Genomic DNA, 13,184 nt, shown 5'->3' with positions numbered 1-13,184 from the left:
CTAATACATCAATATTACAAATACACTTCGTCACCTAAACATATTCATAATCACAAAATTCGTATTCTCATGCTATTGCCACTCCATCTTTTCCAATCAATTCATCCATTTCAACCACATTCTTCATACAACATGTACATATGAACAATAGTAGGCATGTATATGAAATCATTATATAAAATTACACAAACAAAATTATGTATAATCATATCACATATGAACTACTCCCTTTTTCCACCACATTACTCATCATTCTCATGCACTTTTCTAATAATTCCAACCAACATTGTAAACCAACTATCATGCAACATGCTTTCAATCAACAACGGTTCTATATACTTCACCAACCTTTCATTCACAAACTCGATCTTCTACTCCAAACATCCAACAATTACAACATACATCATCACATTCACATACAAGCTAACAAGCAACACATACGACCTTGACATACTACCCCCATGTGACCGGTTCAAAATTGTAGGGCGAGTTCGCGACTTCGGGACGTCTCCCAAGCCTTTGCATTAGCTCCTACAACCTTTACCCCGGGTTCATTTTAATTGACTCCCTATGTTCATTAGGTTCATTGGTTACGAGGTTTCGGATCGTCGCTCGATACCATTTGTAACACCCCCATACTCCAAGTGCCTTACCAGGACCACTCGGGTATGAAGACATTACCATCTCGGTTGCCCGAGGCAATGATAATCAAATAAACAATGAAGAAACAACGTTTAAATATAAATACTTAGTGAAGAGTTACAATTCTCAAAACCAAACCAAAAGTGATACATGTTCTCAAACCGATTGTTCTAACTGAAATGTAAATAAATAATAAGCTACAAAGGAAGACTCCTATCATCATGTCGTGGCAATCCCGGCTATCCCAAGTACTCATCTCATACTGCTCAATATCTGCTCACCATCCCGAATGGATCACCGCAGTTTACAAAACAACAACCGGGTCAAGACTAATCACACAATTTATATATATATATCAACAATAAGATACACGATGACTTAACTCATCACACACACACAACCAACCAATTCCAATCGTCTCAATCATCGATCGTCCACCGGACCCATTACCAGATGGGGGACCGCAGCCGTACCCACCAAATCCCCGCTCCACATAGTGAGCGATAACCCCGTCCATTAATGTGCACATCCCCTTCCGTGGCGGGTTCCACGAAGGGCGAAACTAGGGCGTGAAGCCACTCCCGCAAGTGACTCCACTCGGTAGAATCATCTCGAGAACCAGAGACAACCAATCACAATCACAATCACAATCACAACCGTCACAATGCAACTACGATATTAAACAATCAATCTCAACACATCAACAATCATCCCATTATGGGACTAATACGAGTAGGAAATCCTACCGAAAGCACAACTATCGACGGTCTCTCACAATTTGTCTCAAAAAGGCTCTTCTACGAAACCTCCTCCTATCATACAACATACAAATGCTACCAAATCACAAACTACTCAAAAACCCCCAAATCCCTAGATTAGGGTTTAACCAACTTAAAGGAAAGACAATAAAAAGGGTACATAGATCTTACCCTCGACGCAAGGAACTCAACGGTATAATCAACGCTCGAATCGACCTTCCAAACTCCGGGTATTGCTAATAATGCGATTAGGATGAAGAACTTGCTTGCTTTCTCTCTTAAACAGTAATTTAGGTTTTGCAAAAGTGATCTAGAATAATGACGACAAAGCTTATATACCTTAATCGCATAATTAACAAAACCCGAGAAAACTCCCCGTAAAACCGGCTACTCGATCGAGTACCCAAGGCTACTCGATCGAGTACACCCTTACTCTATCGAGTACCTAAGGCTACTCGATAGAGTACCTACTCTATCAGTACCTAAGGCTACTTGATAGAGTACCCCCTTACTCTATCGAGTACCTAAGGCTACTTGATAGAGTACCCTACAGGTCAGAAACTTTTCTAAAACGCAACTTACCCTTACTCGACAGAGTAAGGCCTACTCGATAGAGTACCCCAAGACTTATAAATACGGAGTATTACAGTCTTGACCCCACTTTGAGTGGATCCCATGTGTTATTTTGTTTTTGTAAAAAAAAAAGTAAAGTGGAAAAGTAGAGTTTGAGGTGAGTCTGACGGATAATGTATAAAGTTTAAGGTGAGTCTAAACGAGTTTGAACAATAAAGAAATAATAAAAGTTACTGTAAAGTTGATGTGACAAAATCTTAAGACGAAAAAGTTTTAAGAATTAAAAGAGTCTTACTAATAATGTTACCCTAATAATGGTGAACGAGCATCTCAATGATAGTTGAGACTGACGCAAAATCTTAAAATAGGTATGTACTCCACTTAGTCGACGTGTTATTCCCTCTTTCTTTTTTACGGTTCGTAAATATCGACGACGTTTTAGTAAACATCGACGACCTTTTCATTGCCAAAGACGACACTACCCCTACTCTCTCACTAACAAATAAACTTTCCTCTCTAATTCAAAAAAACCCAAAAAATAAAAAACCTAACCACCAATTAACCACCACCACCAACACTTGATTCCTCCACGCCCACAACGCCGCCAGCACGCCGCCATCCCACGACCACCGCAACAAGCTAGTCTCAATTTTTTTTAATTTTTTTTTGTTAAAGTTAGCTAAATTCTTGTTAAATAATTGCCTTTAATTGTTTGTTTCCCTTCCCCTTCCCTTATTGTTGTTGTTAATTGATTATATGACTTTAATTTTGTTATTTAATTGAATTAGTTTGTAAATTAGTTTATGTCTTAGATTTTATTAAACTTAATTGAATTAGTTTTGAAATAGGTTAGTTTTTATTGTGAATTAGTTAGTATGATGTTAATTTTATTATTGTTTGTAATTAGGTTGATGTTTTTTGTGAAATAGATTAGAATTTGAGTCGATTTTTGGTGTTGTTAATGCGGTTTTGGTGTCGATTTGGGGAAGAGGATGAAAACCGTGGGGAAACGTTGGGATGCAACGTTTGAGCCATGGGTATGTAACGTGGAAATATTTCGTTTCGTCCTTGGTAAACGTGGGGAAATTTCGTTTGGTCCATGGGTAACGAGGGGTAAGTACATTTACTCCATGGTAAAACGGAGGGAATTTACGTTCAGTCCATGGTAAACGTGGGGAAAATACGTTTGGACATGGACAAACGTTGGATCTCTTGGTTTGATCCATGGTCAAACGTGCATATTCCACTTTCGTCCATGGTAAAACGTGCATATTCCACTTTCGTCCATGGTCGATTGTTGAATGTCAACTTTTGACCATGGTACGTTCAATTTCTTTTTTTTTAAAACCGTGTTTTTTGCTGTTATTTGCCGATTTTTTTTATTTTATAAGTTTTCTAGTCGATTAGTGTGTTTTCTAACAACTTTTATTTTATGAATGCAGATGGTAGATCGAAATGAGAGAGGAAAGGCCATCATGCAAGCTCCGCCTCCGCCACACGTACACGACCGTACCGATGGGCGGATTGTTACGATGTTGAAGCGTCGTTTGCGTGTTAAGTAGGCCCTCCAAGAGGCACCTCCACTTCGAGAGGCGTCTCGCATGGTTATGATGCCTACTCCCGGTCACGTCCATAGTGATTAGGAGGAGGCGAGGTCACGGGAAGTTGACGGTAGTTACTGGCATGTTAGAGGGGATGAGCCGTCGGGTGAGGGTTCAGAGGAGGAGGATGTTGGAGAGTATCGGGTCGAAGAGAACCCGTCATCGCAGAGATTGTTGACTCAGAGGTTGGGCCGGGATCATAGAGGAGGCTATTCGAGTGTTAGAGAGACGTCCTCTAGCACGGATATGTCGAAGAGGCCGAAAAGGGATACTTCTTGGATCCTGAGAGAGCCCGTTACTGGTGGTCCAGTAACAATACCATCTTACGGAGTTTTGGTGGACACGTTGCGTTAAACTGTTGGTTGGACCCTAACCCGGAGAATATAAGGTCGTGGATCAAGCTCTACGAGAGGCCGAAAGCTGGGAGGGATATTAGGGAGATATGTCTCAGTGAGGTTGTTGCCGCTAGGGTAAAGGCGAGCGGGTTTGGGATTTTGAGGGGGTGTTTTACCATCGGTCTAGACGATAACCTCCTTAGTGATTTTATCGAGAGGTGGCACCCGGATACTAACACTTTCCATATGCCTTTTGGAGAGATTAGTATCATGCTCCATGATGTCCAGCATATTCTTGGGATACGTGTTACTGGTAAGCGGGTGTGTGTGGACAGTTTGGCCGAGGCTGATGATAGTGGTCTGAGGGGGAAGATTGCGAGGTTTTATGGAGTTCCTGAGGCCGAGGTTGTACCATCGCGCTATAAGAATGGTGGTTTACTTACATCAGACTTGAGGAATATTGTTCACCGAGGGAACGGGCATGACTCGTTACGGGTTTACCTCTTGATTTTCCTGGGTCATACTCTTTTCATGGATAAGAGTGGTGATAGGGTGAGCGCTCAGTTGTTGCCCTTGTTTGATAGTCTTGATCGGGTTGGTTCCTATGCTTGGGCTGCCGCTTGTTTGGCTTACTTGTACCGACAGTTATAGATAGCATCGCGTTGAGATAGTACTGGTGTTAGTGGGTGTCTACCGTTACTCCAGGCAGGGATATACGAGTAATTTTCCAAGTTCCGACCCGACGCTGGATTCTTTCTTGAGGACCGTCCTCTAGTCGAGGCTTGGGCCCGCTTGCCTCGGTCTAAGGGCGATTCTCATACTTTTCATATGTATCGTTAAAGTTTGGACGATCTTAGGCCGAAGCATGTCCGATGGTTACCTTACGGAAAACGTCCCCAGGGAGCTTGTAGAGTATCGCTTTACTTGGGTTTTATCAGGCATTTTGATATAGTAGAGCCATACCAGCCAGATCGGTACATGCGTCAGTTTGGGTACCGTCAAGCTATCCCGGTACCGATGCTGATTCCGATTGTTGAGTCTCGCCCGGCGAACGGGAATGACAGGCTGGAGTTCGGGCAAGAGCCCGATAGGAGATGGGGGAGCGAAAATTCGATCACACCATTACGGCGTCTGTCAACTAAAGCATATATGCCTTTCGAGTATGGTGAGGGGTACATGAGTTGGTATGCAGAGATTTTAAACCCCTATTTGTATCCCCCCTCACACCGCCTCCATTTTCAGTATTCGAATTTAATGAGCAGCCGGAGGTCGCCCTAGCTCTTAGTCGTAAATTCAAGAACGTCTTCGAACAAACTAGTAAGGAGACGGAGAGAAAGACTCTAGAGGATTTGTTTGCGGGCATGCGTCTCTACTATGAAGACGTGTATAACGACTAGTTTTTTTTTATGTTTGTCTCTTTGTACGGATTATGTTATTTTAATTACCGCATCTTTGTATGAATATTTTTTATGTTTTTTTTTCCGTAATTTAATTTTAGTAATCATTTTATTAATCAATCCCGTAGTTAACGATACAAATTAAACGTAGTTAACGGAAATTAAACGTAGCCAAAAACTTAATTTTAACACGATACAATTTAACAATAACACATAATACAGAGATACAACTTAATAAGGTAAAACATAAATTGAAAATACAACGGGAATTAAAACGTAGTTAAATGGAAATTAAACAACGACATAAATTGAAAATACAACTTAATTAAAACGTAATTAAATTACTATCGAACTTAACTATCTTCGGCTGATGAAGATGACGATTCCAAATCTTCCAAATCGTCTCCGACCTCAAATTCTTCAGGTTGAGCAGCAACATATTGATCATAGAAATCAATGATGTCGAGTTTGACATTTCCTAGGTTGAACACTCTACCGGCACATAATTTTGATAGTGTTCCGTAATCGAGCATGGTCAGTATGCGCTCAAAATAGACAAGGACATCACTTTTTAACCTGCGAAACTCCCACATCTTTTCAGTTATTTTTTCATTAGAAAAAACCTCATCAGTAACTGTTGGAGTTAGTATACCTTCCGGGTGTCCAGCTAGGATGATACAAAGGCTGCCAAGTGGAGGATTTTCAAGCAAGTGCCATACAGTGGCACTTGGAATGACTAATTCAAGGCGAGACACTAACACGGGTAAATCCGCAACGATTGAATCGATCCTTAGTTGATAAGCTCTGATTTTTTGAGTATTTGTGAGAACCATTTTAGTATTGTAGTGAATAAGATGGGATGTTATGATTCAAATGGACATCTTTTCAGTTATTGTTTCATTAGAAAAAACCTCATCAGTAACTGTTGGAGTTAGTATACCTTCGGGGTGTCCAGCTAGGATGATACAAAGGCTCCCAAGTGGAGGATTTTCAAGCAAGTGCCATACAGTGGCACTTAGAACGACTAATTCAAGGCGAGACACTAACACTGGTTAATCCATAACGATTGAATCGATCCTTAGTTGATAAGCTCTGATTTTTTGAGTATTTGTGAGAACCATTTTAATATTGTAGTGAATAAAATGGAATGTTATGATTCAAATGGACATAGCAAGGGCTATTTATAAGAAGTTGGATCAAAACGGTAACAATTTTTTGAATTTGAAACAGTTATATTTTTGAATTGTAACGGTATTTTAAAATTATAACGGTATATTTCAATTGTAACGGTATTTTTGAATTGTAACGGTAATTTTGAATTATAACGGTTATAATGTTTTAATTGATAACGGTAACAATTTTTTGAATTTTAAACACTTATATTTTTGAATTGTAACGGTTATATTCCCTCCATTTTTTCCTAAATCTCAACTATATTAACATCTTCATCTTTTTCTCTTCTTCACTTTCTAAATTGGCCCAAATTTTTCCCTTCAATTTTCTTCTTCCTCTCTCTACTTATGTCGACATCATCCTTAATGTGGAGAAACCACCCAATTGAAGGCCTTAATTTTAAGAATCAATCTTGCAATCGATGTGGCAAAAACGCTATCATCAAGATTTCTGGGTCAATTAATAATCCAATGAAAGCGTATTTTAATTGTTTAGATTGCAATAATTTTGTGACATGGTTAATTGAAGATCATTTGACAATAACAAAAAGGTTGAAGATAGCATGTGAAGATGAAGTTGATGATGCATCAAGTGGAAATGTCATGAAAGAGCAAGTTATAGGTTTAAAAGAAGAGATTTCGGGTTTGCCAAGGATGATGAAGTTTTATTTCAAGTGTATCTTGTATTTGTTTGTTTTCCTTATGTTAGCCATTGTTATGAAGTAGTGAGTATTTGCAAAAATTTCCAAATTTGTATCAGTTGCTATGAATTCCAGAAATTTCAGAATTAGTAATATGAATTGTTATGTGTTTGTTTGCTTTTCTAGAAATTTCAAAATTTGTATAAACCAAAACAAAAAACACCGGGGTATACAAGAGAAAAACCCTAAAATATATTACACAAGTGAACTTAATATTTTTTATTTAAATCTTCAGTAACGGTTATATTTTTTCAATCCAAACAACTGTCAATTGAGATAACTTGTAACACCCCCATTTATTTAAGGGCCTGGACTAGGACTCCTCAGATAAAGAAGGGTGTTACCATCTCGGAAACCCGAGGCAGTAGATAACAAAGGAAAAATAAACAGTACTTTAAATAGAAAGTTATAAATGTTTACAACTCAAATGGAACATGTCTCAAAACTGAAAATAAGTCTGATAGCTAAACTGAAATAAAAATGGGCTAGCTCTAAGTCAGGTGATCCATGCTCGCTCCCCTGCCAGCTCTGTATGTCTCAACAACCTGTCAATCTGCTCCCCAGTAAATGGATCATCACAGGCGTACACGAATACACAGGGTCAACCGCGAGGTTGAGTAGGTAATACGATATAATAAAGAATGCAATGATATGATCCTCCAATCTCAACTCCATCACACACATCCCCGGAACGCCCAGCCATACCGATCCCCGGCAGACTATATCAATCGACCGTCGTCGATATACCGGCTAAATGGCGAGGACACCAGGGCAAGTCTGCGAGAACCCGCACAGGCCTTAATCGCAATAATCTCATCTCCTCCAACTCCAACTCCGATGCAAATGCAATGTATGAAACGTATGAAACAATAATGCTCAACAAGATAAATAAGATAATCAGATATGTCATATAATCACCGAACATGCCAACTCTTTATAATCGTAAGAACTCAATCAGTGTATTCCCCTACCTCAGTACTGCAGTCAAATAGTCGGGTGCTCAGTAATATTCCACAACAAATTCGCCCTCTAAAAGATAAATAAATGATAAACAATTACTTAAACTATTCCCGTTCCCAAAATAGAAAGTTACTAAAAATAGAAACTTCTTAAAATGGAAAGTTTCCTTAAATGGAAACTTTTCCGATATAGCAGCTTTTCCATTTTAACAAACCCGACTCAAAACCCGTCTCTAATTATTTTAAATAACTCGGGAGTTAAATTAACTAACTAACTACGATAACTTAAATAATAAAGAAAACGAATCAAAACCGACTAAACAACACGCCCAACCCACGACTTCCATCTCAATATCGATTTCAAACTCAAATAACTCAATAACTCAATAGCCATGGTCGCTCTGGACCGTAAACATAACTCGGCATAACGACCCCAATAACTCAAAACCAGTAACCAATATTCATCTCAATTTCAATATCGATATTGTCAAAGGTTCAAAGAACCGTGCTCAACACTTAGAGTACAAGACTCTAAGCTACTCACCCACGAATCAAGGACAGAGGAAACGATAATTTAAACACAATACTATCGCAAATTTCCCGTAAAACTCAGTCTTGGTTAAAAGTGTGTACCACCAATTGCAATATTATAACAAGGATTCGTAAAACAAGTATTCCACTTTCAAAATTCACCAAAGCCCACTTTCATATTTACCATTCCACTGTGTATTCACAACCAAGAGTACTTATTCCTATACAAATCCGTACTACCTCAACTAGGAGTATTAATATACAAATTCGTATTATTCTATAACGACACAAACTCCGCATTTGACAGAGGTTATCCTTTCTCAATATTCCAACTCTCATGTTATTCAATACACCAATTCTAAACCCATCTCACAAGGTAATTAAATTAAGAGTAACAAAATATAGAATTAATAGAGAACGCATAGTATTGCACAACATTAATTAATCACTATTATCATCTATTGACAAATAATTGCACATATACATACAACCCCGAACAATATTAAGAGTAATAGGATCGGTAGAATCGTGTTACCTTATTTATAAAGAATTAAAGCAGGCGAAGGGACAAATTGACGAGCAGCAACAGATCACAGCTAAATCTCAATGTCTAAACCCCAAAATAAATTAAAGGTGACAATATAGTACGATAAAGACGATGAAGCACTAGAAGTTCATACAAATTAAATTATGGGTGTGTGATAAATATTGTCAGATGATGAATCCGGGGTTTGGCAAGATTAGAAAGAATAGAAGGGCAAATTGGTTAGGCGGCCAAAAGCGAAAGATTAAAATAACGCATGGACATATAAAGAGTTAAACCCTATTAAATAGATAAACCGATTTCAAAGCTCTCTTATATTTTTATTTTAAAATTCTTATTTTTTTTAACCCAAAATATAAAATAAATAAATTAGTAATTAAAACCTTAAAATATTTGGGATATTACAATCTTCCCCCCTTAAAATGAACTTCGTCCCGAAGTTCGCTCATCTATCAAACCTCCAAGCATCACCGTGGGTACCAAAACAGATTTTCTAATGTAGATAACTCATGGATTTAGGCCCATAAAACAAAATGTTACATAACTGTCGCAGTATCAGAATTTCGGCTTCTACGACGTCTTCTCGATGTCTCTCCCATGAATGCTTGCCAATTCTCAGTGTTCTGTTGGTACAACATATCTAGGTGAGCAATACTAGCATCTCGGTAGGTCAACCAAGGGGGGTGAAGTGGCGGCATAGGCAGACTCTCGGGGGGGGGGGGGGCTCTAGAATGCAACGCATCCAATGGTTCTGGTGTAGGACAATCCACATAATACCGTACGGTAGTCTGCCTTCCGTTCGGGTCTTCAAAGGCATGATAGTGTTGCAACTTCCGTCCCAAACTTTCTTCCCATCTTCCCCTCGTAAATGACCAATCACACATATTGTCTAGTTGAAAAGCGTTGCAAACACTAGCAAATTGTCACGACATATCCAGTATGCCGGCCCACAACTAATCTGATAAAAAAACTCAACTCGTTTAAGTGCCTCCTCAAACCCTGTCATACCGGTAGTCGATGATTGATAAATTCCGAACAACTCTCTGTACATATCGTCGCTCCTCATCTCCCTCGCACACCATTCCCGCATAACTATATAATCCGTCTCTTGGCCCCGCTGGGCGTGAGATACTAACCGGAACCTTCAATGACCGTCATCTCCAACATCCACCCAACCATCGAAGTGGCCCCAAAGAACCTCAGGAACACCCTACCGTTTGGCCCATGATGATATAAGCCAATGGTAAAGTTCCTTCCCAAAGGAGCACCAGGAGGTCCTGATTCGAAATCACCAAGTCTTTGTTGTGATTGATCTGCATTTTTTGAACCGTGAGTACTTGGTGTCCCGAATTTCCTTTCTGCATGCTCGAAACCCGACTTGTTTCTAGTTGTAGAACCTCTCGGACGGCCTTTCGGTTGCTCATGAAAAGGGGGTGGCAAAATCTCTTGGTCCTCCGGGTGGGAGAAGTCACGCAACAAGTCTATGACCGCCCTTCGTTTAACCGGGTCACCGTTTCTCACTCTGTCAACTAATTTTTCAAACAAATCACCATCATTTTTCGGCATTTGTTGAGGACTATCATACACCAATGTCTTCCAAAAGACATGAATATCCTCGAGATGGACCCTCCTACCTCTTTTGTGCAAAGATACCAAATTGCATGCACAAGGTAACCCATAAGTCGTTCGTAGCACGTGTCCGCATCCATCCTCCAACCCGATACCCAATCCAAGGCCTCTCAAAAGTTCTTTATCCATTAACTCTATGGCCTTAGTAGACATGTTCCCTTGTAATAAGGAGAAAGTACAGGATGTTATCCTTGGTTTACTCATTGAATCTTCGAGTTCTTTCTTAATCTTGGAGTTTTGACCTTCTAGCATGCCGTGGATACGGGACCACATGGTATCAAGTGTAAGATGATTAGATTTTAACCAAGCCTTCAATAAAGAATGTGCTGACTCAACACGAGAAGTTACTGTGTTACCAAGATGGAAGACCTCATTTGTATAGCATAAAACAAACTTCCCTGCGTGCTCACCCCAAGCTCTCTGTATATAAGCGGACATACATCCCCACTTACGACTGAAACACGCCCAAGCTTGCTGAAACGCTTGCTCGGTAGGTGCATTGATCACCTTGTTCCAACCGTCTTCTAGATTTGTGATGATAAATGCCTTCATACTCTCAGTATGGTAGAATTCCAAAGCTTTACTCTTGATGGCTTTGTTCATGTGTCATCGACACAACAAATGATCAACCCCGGGAAATATTGCCTCAAGAGAATTGATCAAACCCAATTCCCGGTCGGTGACAAAAACAGAAGAGGACGCTCCAGTGACATCTAAAATGTCAGCTAACTTCTTCAACAGCCACTTGTAAGACTCCTCAGACTCGGTAGTAATCATCGAACATGCAATTAAGAAGGACGATCTGGTGGGTGTGACACTAACCATCTCAGTAAGCATATTCTTGTACGTGTTGGTTTTATCCGTCGAATCCATGATAACCACGTAAGGATAAGCCCGGAACAAATTCACGGAATCAGGATGTGCCATGAAAACATGACTAATCCCTTTTGTCTCGGAATTAATCTCGTGTCATTGGACGTATTTCGCTTCTACCGCTAGAGCCAACATTTGCTGAGCGGTGTTTCTTTCACCCCTAACTTCTTTCCTAAGTTTCCTTGTTTCATTATATAGCTGGGTGCTTGACTGTTGAGGTTTTTCTGGGGTTTTCAAATGAAGAGCATTTTTAATATCTCTCGGTAGAACCCCGGCCATAGTTTGTTGCCTAACATATGCCTTCTCTTCCGCGTCTGTAACACTCCCATTTATTTAGGAGCCTTTAGCTAGACATTTCCAAATAAATAAGACTGTTACCATCTCGGTTTCCCGAGGTAGTGAATAACAAAGTACAACAAACCAAAGTACTTTAATTAAAACTTAGTAATTACATGTTATTACAACATATCCAAACTAGACTTAATATAAAATTTAATACAACTCGCAGCGAAAATAAATAAAGTGATTAAATAATCTAAGTGGTCTAGACTTCTAGGTAGACTGGCCAAATCCTCACGCATTCCCATAAGCTCCCGAGTCAGCTAATCTTTAGTACCTATCAAATCTGCTCCCCATTAAGGTTCATCATAAGTGTTTACCGAATACACGTCAACCACGAGATTGAGTGGGAATAGCTAAACAACAACAATAAATGGATACAAGACAATATTAAATGCAAATGCAATGCATGCTCATGATCAATCCTCTGACGCTCCCGCTCATCCAGCCAATACCTGGCAGGGGTAGTCTCATCATCCCAACCGAAGTTGAGGTAGTCTCATCATCTCAGAAACAAGTCCTGCAGAACTAGTTCTAAGGTATCCAATGCAAGTGCTTATGATATGAAAATGCAAACAATTGAGCAACACAATTTCTTACCATCTCAGACACGAAGCTGAGTAATCCAATAATCAATATAATCATCTCATCACGAGCTGAGGTAGTCAATAATCAAATCATCTCAGTCACGGGCTGAGGTAGTCAATAATTAAATCATATCAATACAACCAACCAACAATCATATATATCATCCATCACAATTCCAAAAATTCAACCAATACAATCAGATAATATAATTCAAGTAAACATTAAAGTGATTGAGTAGCTATCCTACCTTGATAGCAAATTTCCAACTGAGCAGCTCAACAAGAATCTGAATATTTAAAGCAACCGAACCTGATTACAATTTCTTCACAAATCGTTACCTTTTATCGCTAACTGCCTCTTCCGTCTACAAATTCTCCTTCTTCTATTTTATGAATTACTTTTTCAGAATTACTTTGTATTTATAGTCTATGTTTAGGGTGTATGAGATACCAATTAGGAAACTATTACTATTACCTTATTATTATTATACGATTATTATTATAAATTACATAATATTTATTATTATTACACATTATATTAGT

This window comes from Silene latifolia, chromosome 5 (genome assembly GCF_048544455.1).
Source record: "Silene latifolia isolate original U9 population chromosome 5, ASM4854445v1, whole genome shotgun sequence".
NCBI lineage: Eukaryota > Viridiplantae > Streptophyta > Magnoliopsida > Caryophyllales > Caryophyllaceae > Silene > Silene latifolia.
Note: the sequence above shows the minus strand (reverse complement) of the source record.